The sequence below is a fragment of the Rhinolophus sinicus genome, linkage group LG06 (assembly GCF_036562045.2).
Source record: "Rhinolophus sinicus isolate RSC01 linkage group LG06, ASM3656204v1, whole genome shotgun sequence".
Classification (NCBI taxonomy): domain Eukaryota; kingdom Metazoa; phylum Chordata; class Mammalia; order Chiroptera; family Rhinolophidae; genus Rhinolophus; species Rhinolophus sinicus.
The window spans coordinates 144,584,764-144,605,503 of NC_133756.1; the positions used below are offsets into that span (position 1 = coordinate 144,584,764).

General features: G+C 43.7%; 1 protein-coding gene across 1 annotated transcript in view; it reads left to right on the forward strand.

Moving 5' to 3' along the window:
* Nucleotides 1-4,670: 4,670 nt before the first annotated feature.
* The window catches only part of EHF (ETS homologous factor), a 40,811-nt gene continuing 24,741 nt past the window's right edge, over nt 4,671-20,740 (forward strand). The window contains exon 1 of the mRNA XM_019738605.2: nt 4,671-4,828. The gene's annotated coding sequence lies outside the window, so the exon portion shown is untranslated. The remainder of the gene's footprint in view (nt 4,829-20,740) is intronic.

Genomic DNA, 20,740 nt, shown 5'->3' on the forward strand with positions numbered 1-20,740 from the left:
ACTGTTTAGACTCCTGAAACAGAACCAAAGTGAAGTTGGCAGTGAAGCTGGCATTAGTTGGGACACCGTGTACAGCTATTTGTGAGGAAAAAGAATAATTATATAGGTGAGACAGAAGGAATCGCACAGGGGTTAGTGAAGTTAGGCATGAATGGCGGTGTCTTGAGAATAGTTAAAATATAAAGGGCAGTTCAGAAAATTCAACTTTGGTGCATAGGTAAGTTTGGGGACATATTCAGATGCCTGAGGATGTGTGTGTGTGTGTGTGTGTGTGTGTGTGTGTACGCCCCTGTGCCCATGCACGCATGCATATATGCAGTGGGTCATTCGTTACAGAAACGGTGGGCCGCACTCTCCTACTCTAGCACCAAGGTTGTCCCCCACCTCAGTAGTTTGGTGGTATGTGCCACTGGCAGAGGATTTGCTCAGCACGTAGGACAGATGTGATGACAAATACACAGTCAGAGGGTGCCATGCAAATCTGTTAGGACAGCTGTCACTGTCAGACGTCCCAAACAAAATTAAGGTTCCACCTTCAGAGCCCATGATGCTTCTCCTAAGAGGATTTGAAATTCCTCAGGAATCTAAGCCAAAATCTAAAGATTTGGGGAATGTGGCTTTTAGTGGGGAGTATGTTAAGAGGCAAGATGATATAGGAGGTCTGCCAATCAAGTTCGCAAAGTTGTTGCAATGATGTTGCTAACCTTTTTTGATATCAGAGGGATAATTTATTATGAATTTGTACCAACTGGACAAACAGTTAACCACATTTACTATTTGGAAGTGCTGAAAAGGCTGCATGAAAAAGTTAGATGACCTGAACCTTCCGCCAACAATTCATGGCTCTTGCATCACGACAATGCACCAGCTCACATGGCACTGTCTGTGAGGGAGTTTTTAGCCAGTAAACAAATAACTGTATTGGAACACCCTCCCTAATCACCTGATCTGGCCCCCAATGACTTCTTTCTTTACCCGAAGATAAAGATAAATATTGAAAGGAAGACATTTTGATGACATTCAGGACATCAAGGGTAATATGACGACAACTCTGATGGCCATTCCAGAAAAAGTTCCAAATTGTTCTGAAGGGTGGACTAGGTGCTGGCATCAGTGCATAGCTTCCCAAGGGGAGTACTTCGAAGGTGACTGTAGTGATATTCACCAATGAGATATATAGTACTTTTTCTAGGATGAGTTTGTGAACTTAATTGTCTGATCTCATATATTAACCTTACTTCCTTATTTGATTCTATCCAAGGTAATTATAACATTCTGCTCTATGTAACCCGCGCCCCCCCCCCCCCCCCCACTAGACAAAGATTCTTGTTCCTCTCAGGCATACCGTAATATTCCTCTGTGGCTCTCTCTAAATAGTTGTCATGTTTTGCCCTGGAGGTAACTCCATGTCATCAGGAGGGGATGATAGACAGAAACATATATAAACACACACTTCCTTTAAAAAATAAATACAGGGCTTCTCATTAAAAGGTGCTGTGTAAAGTAAGCAAGCATCCTCTTTCTTGCAGAGCAAGTGCACAACTCTTACTAACCTTGTAACCACAGCCTGTGTTTGTATTAAGACTCAGACCCCTTAGGGCTTGATACTTGTCTTAGAGAGATTCTTTGTCTTGGCTTTGATTTGATAATTAAGGTCCCTGGGCTTCTTTGGTTCTGTTCTGTGATGTGTATCTTCTAGTAGACAATCCAAATGCAGGGTCCCCAGCCTGCTGCACACAACCTGGTCTGGTTTGCTCTGCTCCCTTTTCCTCCATGGGAACCAGCATCAAGACTCCATTCAAATCCCTCCATGTTTTTGTGCTGGTGGAAGACAGTGATAGGGTCCTGACGTGGAAGGAAGACCAGGAAGATTTCTACGTGGAGCAATGGGGTCTGTAGAGTTGGTTCCAGTTCCCAGTGTTATCTCGATCTTGACCTGAAGGCAAGCTGCTTTGCCTCTCTCTTAAGTCTTCCCTTTCATAAAACCCAAGCAATCAGCTTTGTCTTATCATTCTAGTCACTTCCTTCCCTGTGTCTTTATCAGTCTCCCAGAGAACACTGGGATCATAAAACAAATGGAATCTGTGGTGGGTTTGGGGGTCTGCTGATAACAGGACTCTTGTCCGATTCCTGCTCTAGTAGGTTATGACTTTTAGGAAACTAAAAATGTGTCCATATAGTAAGGCTCTGGTGTGTTGGATGTTTTTGTGGTTACACTTTTAAACTTTTTATACACGAGACATGCTTGAATATTTGAGACTCTTGCCATAGAAAGCCTCAGAGTCAAATCCAACTTTTAACATTCTCAGTTAAAAATCAGAATTTGTATCCATTCTATATATCCTCCCCTCCCCCCACCGCACCCTCTCTTGCTATCCTTCTATTTTGATGCAGTGCTGCGTTGTTGAAGGTGAAAGACATCATACATACTCTGAGGGAATTTCTCTATGCATGGGACATGCCTAAAACTCTAGCTTTTTAAGGGGTAGGGGTGGGGGAGGGACGTTGTTTTTGTTTTTCTTCTGGGAGGTTCAACTAAGTCCCAAGTCAAGGAAAGAACCAATACATTGTTAGGTACTTTATATACATAAAGACTCCACAAATACAGTGGCTCGTGAGTATGAGGTGACACCTTTCCGTCTCCTTTTACCTCCACTATCCCAAAATGACTCTTCTAAAGAGTGCCTTAATGGAGCAGTCCCCTGATCTACAATGGGTAGGATAAAATGGATAAAGGAAGAGATATATAACTGGAACTCTTCAGCCAGAAATTAAAGGGCCTATAATTAAAGGTGGTTGGGACTGGACCAGAAAGTGACATCACTCTTGGGGTTGCTTTTGAAGTTCACCACCTCTTGACCACAGAACCCCTACCTACTCCCCCGCCCCCTCTTCAGGTTAGTCTCAGGCAAAATTGTAAAGGAGTCCCACTGGCACTAATAATACCCTGCCTCCCCAACACACACACACACACACACACACACACACACACACACACACCCTGCAGTGGGAGGAGTTGCTACTTCAGAGGCTCCTGATTCATCACTTACGCAAAACCATCACTATGCCTTTCCTTCAGGGCCCTGCTCTCAGATCTGGAGCTGATAGACTAATTGGGGCTAATGTGATAATGGGCAATAATAACATTTACTGTTTTTATCAGACACTTGCATATTAATAGGGCCCTTGGGAAACACAACGAAAAACACGGGAATAGTGGGAATATTTAGTAAAGAGAGGGAGGCATGGGAGCTTTTTAGAGCCTCCCTAAATTGCACTTCCAAACCTTCAAACCTTTTCAGGCCCACCTGAGTTCCAAGACCCTCCCCGATCCACCCCTGCCCTCCCCTCAAGTCTTGTTCACCTCTAGACACCTCTGCATTCATGTTGCATAAACTAGGAAAACAAGCAAGAAAGGAATGTTACTACTGCTCACTCACCTTAATATAACAACCATTTACTTTTTGTTCTATTCAGCCTTTGCTCATATACAGACTTTTCTTTTTTACACAAGGATCTTCTTGGTTTTGATCACAAAATCTTTGTCTCTTTGCCAAAACTCAATTTCCCTTTCCTCTCCCACAGAAGGGAGGCCTGGTGAGTTAAAGAAATCTTCTGGGACGCTTAGTTCATGCTAGGCCAGTGTCCAGGAAGACCTGAGAGAAAGTTAATGGTTAGGAGAGGGTATTTTTCCTTGCCAGGAGCAGTCCCTCACCTGTGCAGGTGGGAGTACATTGGTGACCCAGTGAAGCAGGGCCTTGGCTCAGGGGGATGGGGATTGCACGGCCATTTGAAATCCATAGCGCTTCCCCTGGTTCCACCTTCTTCTTGCCCCGACTGTGCTGTTTCAGCATCTTCGTCTTTCCCTCTCTAGCTCCTATAGAAAATGTCAATAAATAGTAAAAAAGACCACATAAGTGTTAAGAGGAAGTAAAGACCCTGGGTAATCCGCCAACAGGACGGTCAGCCCTTGCCTTGTTGAGAGTTGACTATTCCACTGAAAAACTCAGAGGGACTCTGTCCTGGGACCTTCCCTTCAAACTTTTTCCCAAGGCTCTTCTTACCTGGGGTCAGGGGAGACTGGCTTTTCAAAGTTCATTATAATTGCCAAGGGTCACTGCCAAAGGGACAATCGCGGTGCCTAAAGAGAGAACCTATGCTGTGGGCCACCTGGTTGGGAGCCCCATCAGAACCTGGTACCCGCACAGCCAGGGCAAATATCTTGACACCAAAGCAGAGTGGGCTATAATAACTATAGATTAGTACCTGAGATAGATGCCACTCCCCTATACCATCATCTTCTCCAGATCTGAGTTTCTGCTCACTTTGCTTTTACATCCTCCCTTCCTGACAGTGTCTTTGGGGAGCACGTATGGTGCTTTCACCTGAAACAGCCTCTGCTAAGCCGAAAAGAACAGTCACCACCAAATCAATTCCTCATCCATTAACAGGTTGTCTCTCTGTTCTTGAGACACAGGCATAACCTGGTTAGACCTGTTTTGTTTGAACACTAACGTGTGAGTTGGCCAAATGCAAATGAGCCAATGTTTGTAATCCTTTATTTTATTTTTTTAAAGGGCCCGGCAGCCAATCAGAAGAGGAGGAAGTGACTTAGGGAATTCCCGGTTGGTGGCTTATTGCTTAACATCCTACAAAATGATTTAAAATTATTGTCATATGCATTTATCTCCACTCTGATGAGGGCTCAGACGTGATAACACCCCTGGTTCTCCATCCCCGTAGGAGCTGGCGTGACGGGCTGCCTGTTGCCTCCCCTCCATTAGCCACAGCTATTGGATTTCCCACCCAGAATCGTTAGGTAAATGAGGTAAGTTCTTATTTTTAAAGTCCTTCTTTTGAATCTGAAATTCAGGCACCTGAGTGGAAAGAAAAGACTGCCTTGAATCAGACAGACGCAACTAAAACAGACTCCTGGAGGCAGCAGGCAGGAAGTAAGCTTGTCTCACCTGCGCTTACCTCACTGAGTCTTATTAGAATTGCATTTGGGGGGGCAGCTGGGCACTGTTGATGTTATCTGTGAATTCCCTGCATTGAGTTGGACTGCCAGTGACTGCGAATTTAAAAGCTCCAGGTTTCTTTCCCTCTGTCTGTGTGACAAAGCCATTCCCTTGGGCTTCTAAACCAAATAGGCAGCTGGGGATAGGTGATCCTCATAGAGCTCGGTGAAGAACTGGTAGACTCAATAGTTATTGAAGCTCAGAGCACATGTTCTCACTTTCTAGAGATGTTTTCTGTTGGTAATTTTTCTGACTCAGTTGTAGGGAAAGGCAGATTCAGTTTTAGTATATTCTGGTGTTAGAAAATGGCTGGAAACAAGCAAGGGCGTATGCATCCACACTGGAAAAAGTGGTCAGGCAGATCGGGTAGGCAAGGGAATTTGGGGAGAGCTACACACCTTAAAATGATTCTGTCCAGAAAAAAAAAAAATTGGCAAGGAATTTTGCCATATCACAAGGTGACTAACCTTTTGTTTGTTTCATAATGGGGTGCTCTGACTACACAGGCAGACATGGGTCAGCAACACCAAAAGCCTTATAAGACAGAGACTATTTTGATTTTATTTGGACACCACGGAGAAGTGTTGGCCCCAGGGAGGATGGAACTGGGAACAGTGGAGAATTAATCTTCTTGGTAAATAACAACAACATTTTAGCCGTCCGTCTGTGCCAAGATTTAGTATACTGCCAGTACTGTGGATGCGTGTTATAGTTTTAAGAGGACACGTAAAATTCTGTGAGCCTAAGGGCGCAGGTGTCTCCGCTGGTTATTTGCACTGACCCTAGTAGCAGGAAGAAAGTGAGTGAGTGTGTGGATTCTGGAAACTCTCTGAGGAAACGTCTAATTCAGGAGTGAATTCTGTAGGCATGGGTGTGTTCAAATAGAGCCCTTCAATGTATAAAAAGGGTAGTTTGGGGTCATGAGGGACCATGTGCTAATTCCACTGAGATCAAAGGAAGAGTCAATTTCCAATAAGAGAGATAAAGTCATATTATGAGGATGAACTTCATGAGTAAGCGACGCTAGCAGAAAAGGCTCTTAAGAGATTTTAAGAATGACTTTAATAGGTTCATTTGGAGTTTGCAGAAGGCTCCATTGTCCTCTTTTTGAGACCTAGAATTCTGAGACTATAAAACAGCTCATTGTTTCCATCTTCTTTTAAACTGAAGTTATGTAGGATCACATCACTTCCACACCAACTGCTAATGGCTCATGTGGATATATTTTAAAAACAATGATAAAACGTGAAATGGGGGTCATTTGGAAGTTTCTAATTACATTTGAAAAAATAATAAGACATTCCTTCTCCATGTTTCCAAAGTATTTTACAAAGGCATTTTAAAAGAAAGTAACTTAGAGAGAACAACTGTGCTGTAAGTTCTCCTGAGTTACTGTTCAAGATGGCGAACATTTTTAGGATGGTTGTGAATAGGGTGATGCATTTGATCCAGGCTGCATATATACGGAACAGCTCAAATTCAATTATATTTTTTTCTTTTGTGTTAAAAACCATCTGTTGTTAAATTCAAAAAACACTCCCCCCCCCGCCCCCCCCGTTTTTTCCATTTTTTAATACATTGTGAGCTCTCCCAAATGAAAATGCCTTGGGCCTTTCTGGACCTCTGAGAAAGCCTTCTACATTTTGATAGAACCACTTATGAGTCCATGTTTATGCTCCCATTAATTTACCAACTTTACCCAGATCTTCTTTCAGTATCTTTTGGACTTCTTGAGGGGCTGAGACAAAACGAAAACTGGGAGGTTAAAATATTTAGTCAACTGCATTCAATTAGCTAATTAGAAACTAGAAGGAACTCATATCAGGTCTCAGGTCAGAATGTGAGTGTGTTGGGCCAAAGTTCACCTCTACGAAGTAGAATTGAGCATTTTGGAATCTGTAATGTTTAATTTCCTCCTCATCCTCCCCACCTCCAAATCAGGGAATTTTAGCCCTGGGTTGTGTTCTTTAGACCATCTTGCTTTTCTGAAAGCCCAGTGTAAGGATCCTGTCCAATGTTAAAGCATCCAGCACAGACATAGGGGTTTATACAAATCATTAAAAAGTTATTCAGTCTTTCCCTCTTCCTCCAGACGGAATCATTTCTAAGTCCTTTTAAAGAGATGTGATTTTCAAAGGCCTCTGGGAGTGGGGGTGGGGGGGTGGGAGGTGGATACCAAGAATGCCATAGTAGAACTCGTAACACACTTGAGAAGCCATGCCAGAGTTTTAAGGAACCAAATATAAAGTTGGAACCTGATTTTCAGTAACACCTTTTTGCTGCGTTTCAGCCCATTTCTCTTGTAAAGATCGCTTTCTGGTAGAATGGAAGTGACAATCATTTCTGTTGTGGGTGGGGCCCTCGTTGGGAGGCACTCCACTCCACTGCAGGCTTGGTGTTTAGAGACCAACCAAGCTTTCTCACCTTGGCTTTGTTACTGGGTAACCCAGGGAGCTCGGTGGCTTTTAGCTTGGGTAAGCCGAATCTGCTGTTGGGGATTTTCATCTGAAGACAGAGGCAAGAAAGCAGCCATATCTTGCATGGATTCTCTTAAATCTGTTGCTGAATAACTGAACAGATGGGGAAGATAAACTCTACTTAATGTTTTCTTACTGAATTTTTAACAATAAGATTTTAAATAATATGATTTGTCCCAAGGAGCAGGCAATTGTGCTCTTTTTAGAAATATGTGACTATTATGGTTATTTAAATTGGACAAGGTTTTAAAGGGCCAGAATATTTAGCTGCACAGGAAACAAACAGTGCAGTGGGGAGAAGGGTGCTAATATTAAGATGGGACGTACCGTATGTTTAAGTTGAATGGCATTGATGTCAGGAAGCTGAGATGTCCTGGAGTAAAAATGTCCCTAGAGTTATTTGATAAAAAATTTACTGGACTTCAGAGGGAGAAAAAAAAAGATATTTCTTTAAGAATTTTCCTGAAGAATTTCAGGTTTTTGAGTGATTGGGGCACAATGCGGATAAGACAGTGTGCAGGGCAGGGCTCAGAACTGGCAGTCAGGAGACTTGGTTTTCTATCTCTGGCAAAGCTGTGCGCCCAGAGTGACACACTCCACCTCTCTGGGCTTTAGTTTCCTCATCTGGATAAATGAGTTTGAACCTGACTGTCTTTGAGATCCATTGCAACCCTCAGATTCTGATGCCCGGGGAGAACCAGCTATGCCTAGAGGTTACCAGGTTTCACTTGAGTCTGTGAAAGCTGAGAATGAGGTGAGAGATGCTCTTCTAAGGATGCGATAGATAGGAAAGAAAAGAAGTAGGAGCTTTTAAATGCTTTCTTTAGGGGCCTTCAGAATTTTGGATAAGAGACAGAGCTGGTGGAAGTACTCAGACCGGCTACCTGGGCCCTGTTTGGGGGGTGTCAGCGGCTGCTCCATGATAGCATCCGACCTTCATCAATTTGCCTCATGTGTCCAAAGTTGGTGGGAGTATAGAAGTGGGTGACACTGACAGTTTTGTGACCACAGGGCACCGTTGGTGGACACGAGGAGGTACTCTAATGACCTCTTCTCTAAAACACCAAAGCAGCCTCCTGAAAAGTGCACATTTAGGCACGCAGGGAGTCGACTCAGGTTGTGTGGTGCTGATCAGTTCGCTTGACTGATTGCCCATGAATTATTGGGTAGATTGGATGGACAAGCACTCCCTCTCCTAGAGGAAGACCCTAGGGATAAGAGAAGGGGCGCATGCCTGGCTGAGCCACTGGGCAATCAGCCTGGAGACTCCCGTGTTCTCAGAGGGCCTCAGCCTGCATCCGGGCAACCAGCACTTGCAACAGGGTCAAGCAGGGTGGCCCATTTAAAGAGGCTCCCAGGGTTTTAATTGGCCTTGTTTTAAAAGAGACACCCTGTAAAAATACCCTTTTAAAAATTGATTTCACTAGTACCTAACCACACTCTGTCTTCAGTTTGTTTTACAGGGCTGGGTGCCTTGTTCTGGTTCATTGGATTCAGATTATGTGTTTTTTTCCAATCTTCTTCCACACCCTGGCCCTCACAGCCTCCTTCCCTTCCTTTCTCAGAAGTGTCTTTATTGTTATTAAAGCTATCTGCCTATTTATTTAAAGTATGGCCAGCATTGGTGCAGTCAAAACATGCTTTCTGGTGAAAACAAAGGCAAACATAAAAAGGAGCCCCAAAGCCTAATATATTTTAATTATTAGACTAATAGACCACCTCATTAACCCACTATTTTAATGTCAGTACTTATTTTCACTTTTGTGTGACCTTGTGTAGATGTCATTATAATTGTGGTGAAGTTAAAATTTCATATTCGGTCACTTCCCCCTTACTCTATATCACAGACATAACATAAGCAATCTTGGGGGTTGGGCCTCATTTGCCAGGTTATGGATGTGAGAAGTTTCACCCTGCTAGCCCTTTCTCAGGCTGATGTCAAGTTCTTCCAAAACCCTGAACTGTCTTTCTTGGAATATGAAGAGGCTCTTCTATCTTTTGCAGATGACAGTGGAGCTTGGAGAATATGGCTATCTTGTAGAGATTATGTTGGGATCCCTCTTAGGAAGCTTTAAAAAATTCCCTCGGTAGGGCTAAGGCTATATTCTGGTGGTCGAGGTAAATGGGGTCTGAAAGGTGAAGCTATTTTCAGCCCTGTCTTCACGGTGACTGACAAAACTTATTTCATCTTTGCAGTGCGCTTTAGATTTGGCCCAAATCAGCCTCTGTCTCAATTATGTCCACTTGTAAAATTAGAGAGCTCCTAGATCCCCTTTCACCCATTGTAACTCCTCTGGCCAGGTGCTATGGGTTGAGGAACACAGATGAAGGGAAGGCTTTGCTTGTGTTTAAGAAGGGGCAGGAAGCTATGAGATCCGGTTGCCTGGGAACAGATGGAATGTAGTACAAAGAACACTGGGTTTAGAGTCAGAATACCTGGGTTCCAATTTGGCTCAGCCCATGGTTAGTTGAGTGACTTCGAGTGAGTTATATAAGTGCTAGAATCGACGTTTCCTCACATGGGCAATGGGGTTACTGATATCTGCTCAAGACTGTTATAGGGATTAAATTAGACAAAGAATCTGAAAGCACCTAGACAAATGCTTGTGAGCAAATAATCAGTAATGTGTAGAGTGGAAATTGAGGACACATCCTCAACATGGGTGTTTTCAGTGAGTCTCTGTTGGGTCAAAGTGGATGAATAATTCTGGGATTTTGTTTTTTGAAATGATCGACGTTGGTTCCACACTGGGACGTTGGGGAAGAAATGCAATAGGGTTTTCACTGCAGAAGGTGGGTGGCGGGGCGATGGGACGAACCATGGTAAGGGGGGAACTCCAAATTGAGCCTCATCTTGAGCAGGCGACAAACCTCAACCCACGCGGGTGCTGGAGAAGACCTGGGGCCGGGACACAGCACCTTCCTGTCCCTGTGTCTTGTTGCCTGTCATGTAGGAGCATCTAGAAGAAACTCATCCCACTCCAGGCAGTTCAATTTCATATACTATTACCCACCCCTAAAATTCTTGAGAATGTTTTTAGATATCTACTGACCACGTCAGCTAGGGCATTACCCTGGGCATTCTAGAGGCTTTGAAAAACATCCCTGCTTGCTTGTTATGCCAAGACACTACGGGGCCTGTCTCTTGTAATTTGTTCAAATGAGGATTCTGCCTCTGGAAGTGATTTCTAGAAGCTATTTGAGTTGAACGAGCAGTCTTTGCTGTTAAGAAAACAGCAAGCATTCCTAACCTGGGATCCAAGGTTTTCTTGGTGTCCATGGAGAGAACTCAGGGAATTTAGGAACTTGGCTATGAAACAAGTCATGTTTGTATGTTCATTAATCCAAAATTTAAGATTTTTTTCAATATGAATGTAGGTGAAACTCTGCAGTAGCTTAGCTGTAACTGTGACTGTCACCAAGAGAACTTACAGACATTTTCATGTCACATTACACTTGTTACAGATTGTCTCGAAATGTCGACATTATCACTACTTACCTATCGTGGGGGTTATTAGACCTGCACTGGATAATCTTATTTACTGTGTTAATAAAGAAGTATGTATATTATTATGACATCACACATGTATTTAAAAAAATATTTTGTTTTAAAGATTTTTTATTGGGGAAGGGGAACAGGACTTTATTGGGGAACACTATGTACTTCTAAGACATTTTTCCAAGTCAAGTTGTTGTCCTTTCAATCTTAGTTGTGGAGGGCGTCATTCAGCTTTAAGTTGTTGTCCTTTCAGTCTTAGTTGTGGAGGGTGCAGCTCAGCTCCAGGTGCAGTTGCCGTTCCTAGTTGCAGGGGCACAGCCTACCATCCCTTGCGGGAGTTGAACCAGCAACCTTGTGGTTGAGAGGATGCGCTCCAACCAACTGAGCCATCTGGGAGCTCAGCAGCAGTTCAGCTCACGGTGCCGTGTTCAATCTTAGTTGCAGGGGGCGCTGCCCACCATCCCTTGCGGGACTCGAGGAATTGAACTGGCAACCTTGTGGTTGAGAGCCCACTGGCCCATGTGGGAATCAAACCGGCAGCCTTCGGAGTTAGGCGCATGGAGCTCTAACCGCCTGAGCCACCAGGCTGGCCCTAAAAAAATATTTTGATCATTGTATTTCAATAGAAACTTCCTTTCTAATCTTACCTATTTTATTCTGTCACTTAAAAGTATTTTGAGAAGGGGTACATAGGCCGCACCAGACTGCAAAATAGATCTGTGGTATAAATAAAAGGCGAAGAACCTCTAATTCCCTCATTTAGAGCATTCTATCATATAGCGCTAATGAAATGACTTCTGAACAGCTTCAGCTAACAGATGGTCTTTGTCAAAATATTAGGTTGGTACAAAAGTAATTGTGATTTTTGCAATTATTTTTAACCTTTTAAACAGCAATTGTTTTTGCACCAAACTAATAGGAGTATATATTTTTCCCATCCATTGTTCCTGCCTATGGGTAGCTTCAGTGTTGCGGTGGGATTTTGACATAATGAAGATAATGGCAATAATAAAAATAATAATAATAAATAGTAATAATAGCTAACATTTTTTGAGTGCCTACTGTAAATTAGGTGCCTTTACAGGCATGTTCCACGTCATATTTTATTTACTTCAGAGGGTCTTCCATGGGGCAAAGACAGAAAAAATTCCCCTCTCATCCCCTGTGGTGATAGAGCATTGATGCAGATGAAGGCACAGGTGGGGCCTGACCCCCCCCCACCACCACCACCGACAGGGCCAGTGTCATGGGTATGCCACCTGTGCAGTCACACAGGGCCCCACACTTAGAAAGGCCCTGGGCTCAGTTTCATGCTCTGTTGTTGCCGTCTTGAAATTCTTAACACATTTTGAACAAGGGGCCCCGCATTTTCCTTTTGCACTGAGCCCTACAAATTCTGTAGCTGGGCCTGCCTCTGGATGTGGTGAAACTGTTAGCATGTGTGATGACTCCCCTGCTGGGACCCTGCTATGGAGAGTCCCCTGCTCTTTCTTATCTCGCTGGTCTAGCTAACCTCTGCTGGGAAGCTGAGGCCTGTCGAGCAGGGATGCTGTTGTTTTTGAGTTGGTGAGTTTTATAATTTTGTTTGAGCACCAAAGATTTCCTCTGTAGCCACTGGAGAAATGGTAGAATAATCAGCTGAAAGGGATTTGATTTCTTGGAAAACCTTTCTGCTAAGGAGTTGCTTGCCTTGCGGATGGTTTTTCTTTTTCTTTTCTTTTCTTTTCTTCTGTAGACCAGTGAGCTAGGAGAAGCAGAGCAAAGTATGTCCTGGAAGGGAAAATGGGACCCACTGTACCTAGTCTATCATTCTTGTAGGAAGGCACTAAAAAGAAACTCAGCTTTCTTGCCTACTGTCATTTAATGATTATCTGTACAAAAAGAAAACTCCAATTCTTCTAGAGAAGAGATCCTCTGATTTGTGAGAAAATGCAGATATTATTTGCTACGTAAGCTGCAAAGATGAAAATGGAATAAGCCTTATGAGGTTCTGGCTGTGTTTTACTGCTAAGTTTTTAGAAACTGTTCCAAAGTTTGAAACAAGATCAATGAATTCGGTGGAAGTGGGTGAGAACTTTCCTAGGTCTGTTTGTTGGAACGATGGAATTCAGACTCCTGGAATGACACATCCAGTCTTTCTCTCATCAGTGTGATGTCCACAACATGGCAGGTCTGTCATCAGGACCCACGAGGGACATCAGTCATCAGGTGCTTTTCCAAAGGAGCCATAATTTCCCCTTAATTTTTCAACAGTTTTTTTTTCTTATTATTATTGCTGCTCTTTTATTGTGGCTAATAAGTCTGAGGTGACTTCAGGCAGCCAAGCCCAACCCCTGAGTCAATCTGGGGCGTTCAACAGGAAGGCAGCCTGAAGATTTGATGGATGGGTTTGAGTGGCTGTGAACTAGTGCTTCTGTAGCATCCACACTGCTAAAGGGAATTTTCATATTAGTGCACACGGATAATTAGTATGCCTACTATTCACATTTAGGGAAAAAATTATGGGAGCTGTACTCAGATAAAAGTATGTGATCCTGGGGGTGGCCGGATGGCTCAGTTGGCTGGAGCGTGAGCTCTCAACAACAAGGTTGCCAGTTTAATTTCTGCATGGGATTGTGGTCTGCACCCCCTGCAACTAAAGATTGAAAATGGTGACTAGAATTGGAACTGAGCTGCGCCCTCCACAACCAGATTGAAAGACAACAACTTGGAGCTGATGGGCCCTGGAGAAACACACTGTTCCCCAATATTCCCCATTTAAAAAAAAAAAAAAGTGTGTGATCCTAAGAGATCTCCTCTTCAGAACAACGAGAACCCATTTCAAAGCTACAAAGAATTGTTGCACTTCCCCCCTCCACCCCCAATATATTTATTACAATACATCCAGTCCATTTTACTAGCTCTGTGTCTTTAGATAAGTCGCTTAACCTCTCAGTGCCTCCTCATCTGTAAAATGGGGATAATATTAGTATCACTATCTGGGGTTATTGCAAGGACTAAATGAAATCATTCATATCAAGCCTAGCTCAATTCCTATCACATCGGGAATGCACAACAAATGTAAACCACCATCACTTTCATAGTGATGGTGGTTGTTTTGTAATTACACAGTCTGTGAGATTCCAAACTGGTGGCTATTGATCTTTCCTTAGCTGGAGCATCTTGGTCTTTTCTCGGGAAGAAACTTGAACCTCGAAATGATCAAATCAATTGTCCCAGTCCATCGCAGCCCCTCCCTGGCTCCAATGCCCACTTTTTACCTCCCTCCACCCTTCCCGCATTCCTGTGCAGTTGGTCTTATTTATTTCTCAGTCAACTGAGGGTGTTGTTAAATCTTTTCTTTTTCTGGCTGCCCGATTTGGTGCTGAGGCACTCCACTCCCTGCCCTGCTCATGACGAGAATGCTTGGGAATGCTCAGCCAGCCATGTCCCTTCCCAGTGGAACACCCTGTTCTTAATGCTCCTCGAGAAGCAGCGTTTCCGAGGCTTTTCCCCATGGCCGTGACTCCCCCATTGAGCCAGTGGTCTGGTGGTGGTAAAGGCCCCATGGCTGAGAGAAAGCTGAGGGAAGAGGGTAATCTAGGGGAACTTCCTGCGTTGTCCACGTCCTGTCCTTTCTTCTCAAAGCGTAAACAGAGATGTTAATAGGCTTCGTCTGTCTGTGTGTGTTGAAGGCTGAGTGGTGATGCCATTGCTTAATTAGTGTTGTCATGATCTCCTTTTGAGTGATTTGTTTAGCTCTTTGTCGCCCTTTCTGGCTTGAGCTCATCATGTGATATTGACAAAGTGATGAGAAATGAGAATACGATGATGCTTGGATTAATGCAGAAATCACACCTTGGACATCTCAGGTCCTTTCCACCTGGGACCTGGGACCTCAAGTCACTTGGCAGGACATGAGTGAGCCTACACAGTTCACCTTTGAGGTAGGCATGGGTAGCCTCCTTTCCCCAGTGGGAAAGCTATGGTCTGGGGCCGGGGTTTTCAAATCATGCTGTTTGCCCAGGGCTGGATGTAGGAAGTCTGTGGGAGAGGCCAGACCAGGATTCAGGCACTCTGAGTCTCTGCTTTAAGAGGTAACCCATAGACTACACCTACTCCCGGAACCATACTGACTTTCAGAAGTCAACAGTTGGGAAGAGTGTGGTTTGGGTTTTGATCATATCCCAGCAGCCTCTTCTCTGCCCTTGTTAATCTGATTCACAATCTTCACCTGGGTTGGCTGGAGGCTGGCCATGCCATTCTATAGACCTTGGATACCCCTCAGTGCCCTCACAGAGCCAGCCAATGGAAAAGTACAGTGTCTTCTGGCTTCTTGGCCCTGACAGCTCTTGCTGGCCCACTTGATACTTCCTTTACTTCTGAGGGACTGGGAGGGTAGCATCCAAACTGAAAATGCAGCGTTTTCTTTCTTTCTTTTTTTTTTTTTTTTGGTTTTTATAGGAAAAACAAATTGGCATGAATGCTCAGTCAAACCAGCTCAGGCTGTTTGGGCAGATGCCTTTCTTTGCTTTTTTCTGTTTATTTTCCAACAAATCAATGCTTAACTGGTTGTTATCGGAGCAGAGCAACAGGTGCAAAAAAATAACCCTGCTGCCAACTCAAATGACAAGGTAGGGCTTATCCCCTCTGGGAGGTATTCAGAAGATAACAGAAGCCCCTGCCAGCAACTGAATTAACAGCTCTGTTTACGGTGGGTTTTATGTTAACAACCTGCTCCTAACCCTCTTACACATAAACACACCATTGTCTAGGGAGAGACACTCAGCCGTCCAGACAACCAATGGCCTTATTCTGCTCTGAGTGGAGACTGGTTTTGGCTGAGGCTACTTTGTGAAACTCAGGGGCATTACCTCGTCTGCCAAGTTGATGTCTTAGTGAGGGTTTCCTGCGAAGGTAAGGGCATAGGGTTGCTGGAGAGAAGAGGATCAGTCCTGCTTTTGAACGTTGTTGAAGTTCTTTTCAAGGTCGGTCATGTCCGAAGGCCAGAGCAGGTTGCCCGTGTCTTCTCTGCTCTTGCTCGACTCCATCCCCAAGAGGAGGTGGCGAATGAGCTCAGACGACTTTGGAGAGAGCTACTGTTGTTTTAGAAGTGGTGTCCCTGCTAAATAGTCTATCAGGGCAGGGGAGCGTCTGTGTTTTGTTCACTCTTGTGCCCCAGTACCTAGCGTAGTGGCCAGCGTCTAGTAGACATTCGAAAAATATATGTATTAAAATTGGAGGGGATGAGTAAACACTTATAGTAGCAGGACAAGCATTGCTTAATGATCGTTTCCACCGAAGGCTAAGACACCAATTTTCTTGGGAATCAGGGAGGAGTGAAATCCAGGTGGTTAAGCAATCTTTTGACGGGCTAAGGTGGGGGTGGGATCAGGTAAGGGGTGACTCAGCCGACCATGAAACTCTCTTCATAAAGGTAATCGTCAAAAATATCCTCTGCAAATGTTGTGTTCTGTGGCCATGTTTGCTTGCTCAGGCTTCACAGACTCGTACTTATAAATAGCTGAGCACTGTTGAATTTGCCAATTTGGTGGTACTGAGCACTGGGAGCTGCTTTCTTTCAAGTTGGCAAATAATACAGTGATAGAATCTCCACAGACAGATTGGAGCTCGAGTTCTCCAGATCGAATGTGTTGTCTTCGACTTTTCCAGGATTTCCTGGAGATGATGGATGTTTCCTTCAAGGCTGCTCTCCTGGAGTTAGTTATTATGTTGTGGGAATGGAGGGGAGGCAAGTAGGTGAGTTGATGACCAGAAGTTTTCATCTGTGAGAGTGCTGAAGGATTGGTTAGGGAGGTTCTTAGAACTGTAGATCCTGATTCAGCGGTCCTGGGTAGGACCACAGGAAACGTCAAGTTTAACCCCTTCTCTAGTGGTGACGATACAGGTGGTCCATAGACCAAACTTTGAGAAACACCTGTATGGCCTCTTCAACCACGTAGGGAAAATACGCATCATAAGGGGAATCTCGGATGCTCCAGTTCCCACACCAGTGCTTTTCCAAATATCAAAAATGACCTAAGGTTATTATAAGAAGTAAGTCCTGTTTTTCATTTTTTGCTACACTTTTTTTTAATTTCTGATCATTTGGTTTTATGAAAGATAAAGGGGGTTAGTGGAGACACAGACACTGAGGTACAATGTGGTAAAAAAAAAAAATTGGGTGGATTCTTCACTGCACTGCCAAACAGAGGTCCAGAAGGACCATGCTGGATGAACGGTCACTACTTCAGCTGCTGAAGGAGAGGGACAGTGGGGCCCTTTCTAGTGTCCCTAGAGGGGAGCGAAGCAACATCCAACCCAAATAAGAGAGCGAAAATAGAATCTCTCAGGTCTTCTCTTACAGGTTAGCGTAAACATGTGTCTCCCAACCCTGACTCCACTAAAAAGTTTTATTTAAATTTCAATGCAAACGGAGTGCAAGAGAGATGTCTTAAAAGATCCATGGTGTCCATCGATCTGTAAGGGTCAAGAGATGGTCTTTGGAGGGCTGGGGCCCCACAAAATACATGCCAAACAAGGTGTGGGTGTGCATTTTTGGTAGGAGAGAGCCGTAGCTTCTGTTAAGGTTTCAAAAGGCTCTGTGCCCTTTTTAAGATTCAGAGTTTGCCCTATTCTTAGTTTGTCATGTCTGAAGGGGGTTGATGAAGGCCTCAGGGGTCACGTAAGGTAATCTTGTCTTTCAATCAACTTTGGTACCTGTCCTCTGTCAGTATCTGCATCTTGTCTGGCACCGAGAACGATAAAAATCAGTATAATATGTATATTTCCAAATGGCTTCCAGTCAGTAAAGTGTATCTATGATAGATCAACACTTGGCCTCCCAATCCTGCATCACTGCTCATGAAAACGCTTGAAAGCCCAGGAATAATACTTCAGATGTTGCCCCTGGGAGCATGAAATATCTGCTTCAAAACACATTACAAGGTTATGAAACTACCTGTGATGTAATCCCGGGAGGATCAAATACATTCCCCAAGCTTGATTCACATTTTGATTCATTTGAAAAACATGAATTTTCGTTTGTATTACAGTCTGTTAGATTTCATATGTACGTGAATTTTCTTTTCTCCTATTTGGGAGTAGTTCTTTTGAAATGACAGTCATACTGAAACAGGAAGTCAGTAAGCTGTTGCAATATCTTGAAGGCAGATACTGTGAATTCACCTGCTGGTAACTTAGATGAAGAGCTGAGAATGGTGTGGATATCACTGTCATAGCAAAAGTAGTTATTCAAAATGCCTAATTGCTCCTCTGGCTTGAAGGGTAAAAATACCCACATGCCAGCCAGTTTTGTGGCAGTTTGTGGATGATGTGGTTGAATGATTAAAGGAACTAGAAAGAAGGCAGACCATGGCTTTGACTCCCAGTCCCTTGGGGCTAGGGACAGAGATTACAGGCACAAACTTTACTTAAGATCTGCTCTATGGCCTGATAGCTCCCAGTGTATCTTTACCCTCTCAGCAAGAGCAAATGGTGCTTTTTGACTTGTGGTCTAATTCAGATAAAGCACAAATAACGATAGACCAGTTTATTTCCAAAATATAGAATAAAAATAACTTTATTGAATCATAGAGGCAGTATTTATAATATATATGTATGTATGCATATATATGTGTACATATAGGTATGTTATGCATACAGAGGGCGCAAAAATGCATACACATTTTAAGAAAGGAAAAAACCATTACAATTGTAATAATATATACCGATAACAAAAGATGAATATAAGTCACGTTTGACTTCTGCAATTACAAGAGCTATTCAAAGTGGTTACCATCAGCATCCAGACACTTCTGATTATGGCAAATTACTGCTTGAGCAACATTGACCAAGTGTCCACTTGTGTACATTTTTTTTGGCACCCCCACTATATGTATAGATCTGTTTTAATGGTTAAAAGAGTATCATGAGTTAAACTGGTCCTGCATTTGAACCACTAACATATCCCTCCCTGAGCATATTGTCTACGTGGCAAAATGAAGGGAGCTCTCTATTCTTTCCTCCTGAAAGGAGCTCTTGGATAAATTGGGAAGAAGGATGGTTTCGGATTGCTCTGGCAAAGTGGAAAGAGGGTCTCAATCAGGGTCCCTGCATTATGGAATGGGCCAGGGAATTTTATAATCTTGGAGAAGCTTGATAAAGGTGTGGTGCCCCAGATGATATAGGAAGAATGCTGCGACTATGTACGGAATGGGGGTGGAGGTGAGGATAAGTTGAGGGCAACATTTTTCACCAGCAAAATACCCTCTTCTCAGCAGAAAGTGGCTAAGGTCCCAGGGTTTGTTGCTAGACAGTCCCAGTGTGAATTCTCTTCTAACTCTAATTCTTGCTAAGCTGTGTGACCTTGAAGAAGTTACCTAACCCCTCTGATCCTCAGATTGGCCGTCTGTGAAATGACATAATGCTTTGTAAGTTTATCGTGACTCTCCACTGAGATAACACATTTAAAATTATTAGCACAGAGCTGACACATTTTAAGTGTTCAATAAGTCCTAGCTACTATGGTATCATCATCATTATTATTATTTTTACAGCATTCAGTCCTAGGTCTCAGCAACCCTACCATGGAGCAGAAGACGTTCCCTGTAGCTGAGTAGGCTCAAGCTGGGCTGTGTTTGTCTCTGCTGGGAGGCTCTCTCTGGAGGAGAGGCCAGTTGAGAAGTTCTTGGCCTTGTTAGGAGTCCTGAAACTGGGCAGAGCCTCCTGGGTTCTGGGGTGCATGGCTCCAGCTCCCTCCCAGAGTCCCAGTGGTACTTCCTTCTCCTCACTTTTTTGTCCCCATGAGCTCAAATCCCAGGCTCTATTCTTTGCAGTAATTGAGCATTCCTCGTGCTAAGGGACCCCCGAAGGATAGAGAAAGCCTCTGGCCACTCTTTGGCACGAGCTCACATTTTAGATGTGATGCCCTGCAAACCAGCCATGATGCATGGGAGTACAACGCAGGGTGATACCCAGAACCTGTGAAGGTATGCCCTCCCACTGTTCCTGGCAGTCTTGGGTACCATGTGTCTTGTGGGAGGAACGGGAGCAGGAGGGATAACTTTCAGTTCCTCAAGCAAGGACCATGACCAGAGAGGCATAGCATGGCTTCTGTGAGCAATGGCTGACAGATGCTGTTCATAGCTCAGCAGAATGGTGTATCCACACAGCAGCCCAGAGGTGGGGGGTGCGGGGGGAGAGGCAGGAAATCCAACCCTTGGCTGGACTGTGCCTGCTAGATGGAATTGGGAATATTATGTAGCTAGAAGAGGTTAGAGGCTTTGCTTGAAATGAACTTGGCCCTCAATTTCCTCCTTGGCGATTCAATAAACTAGTGTCAATACAACAAATAACAAGTATTACCATGTTTCCCCGAAAATAAGACCTAGCCAGACAATTAGCTCTAATGCATCTTTTGGAGCAAAAATTAATATAAGACCTGGTCTTATTTTACTATAGTATTAGGCCAGGTCTTATATAATATAATATAATACTGGAACTTATATTAATTTTTGCTCCAAAAAACACATTAGAGCTGATTGTCTGGCTAGGTCTTATTTTTGGGGAAACATGGTATTATAAAAACCAGCTAACATAAGTATTTACTGGTACGTGTCAAATACTTTTCTAAGCATTTTACAGGTATCCTCTCATTTTATCTTTTAATAAGACTTTTCATATCATCTCCACTTTATAAATGAGGAAACTGAGGCCCAGAGAAGTTGAATTTCTTGTCCAAGCTTGCCTCATTAGTAAATTGGCAA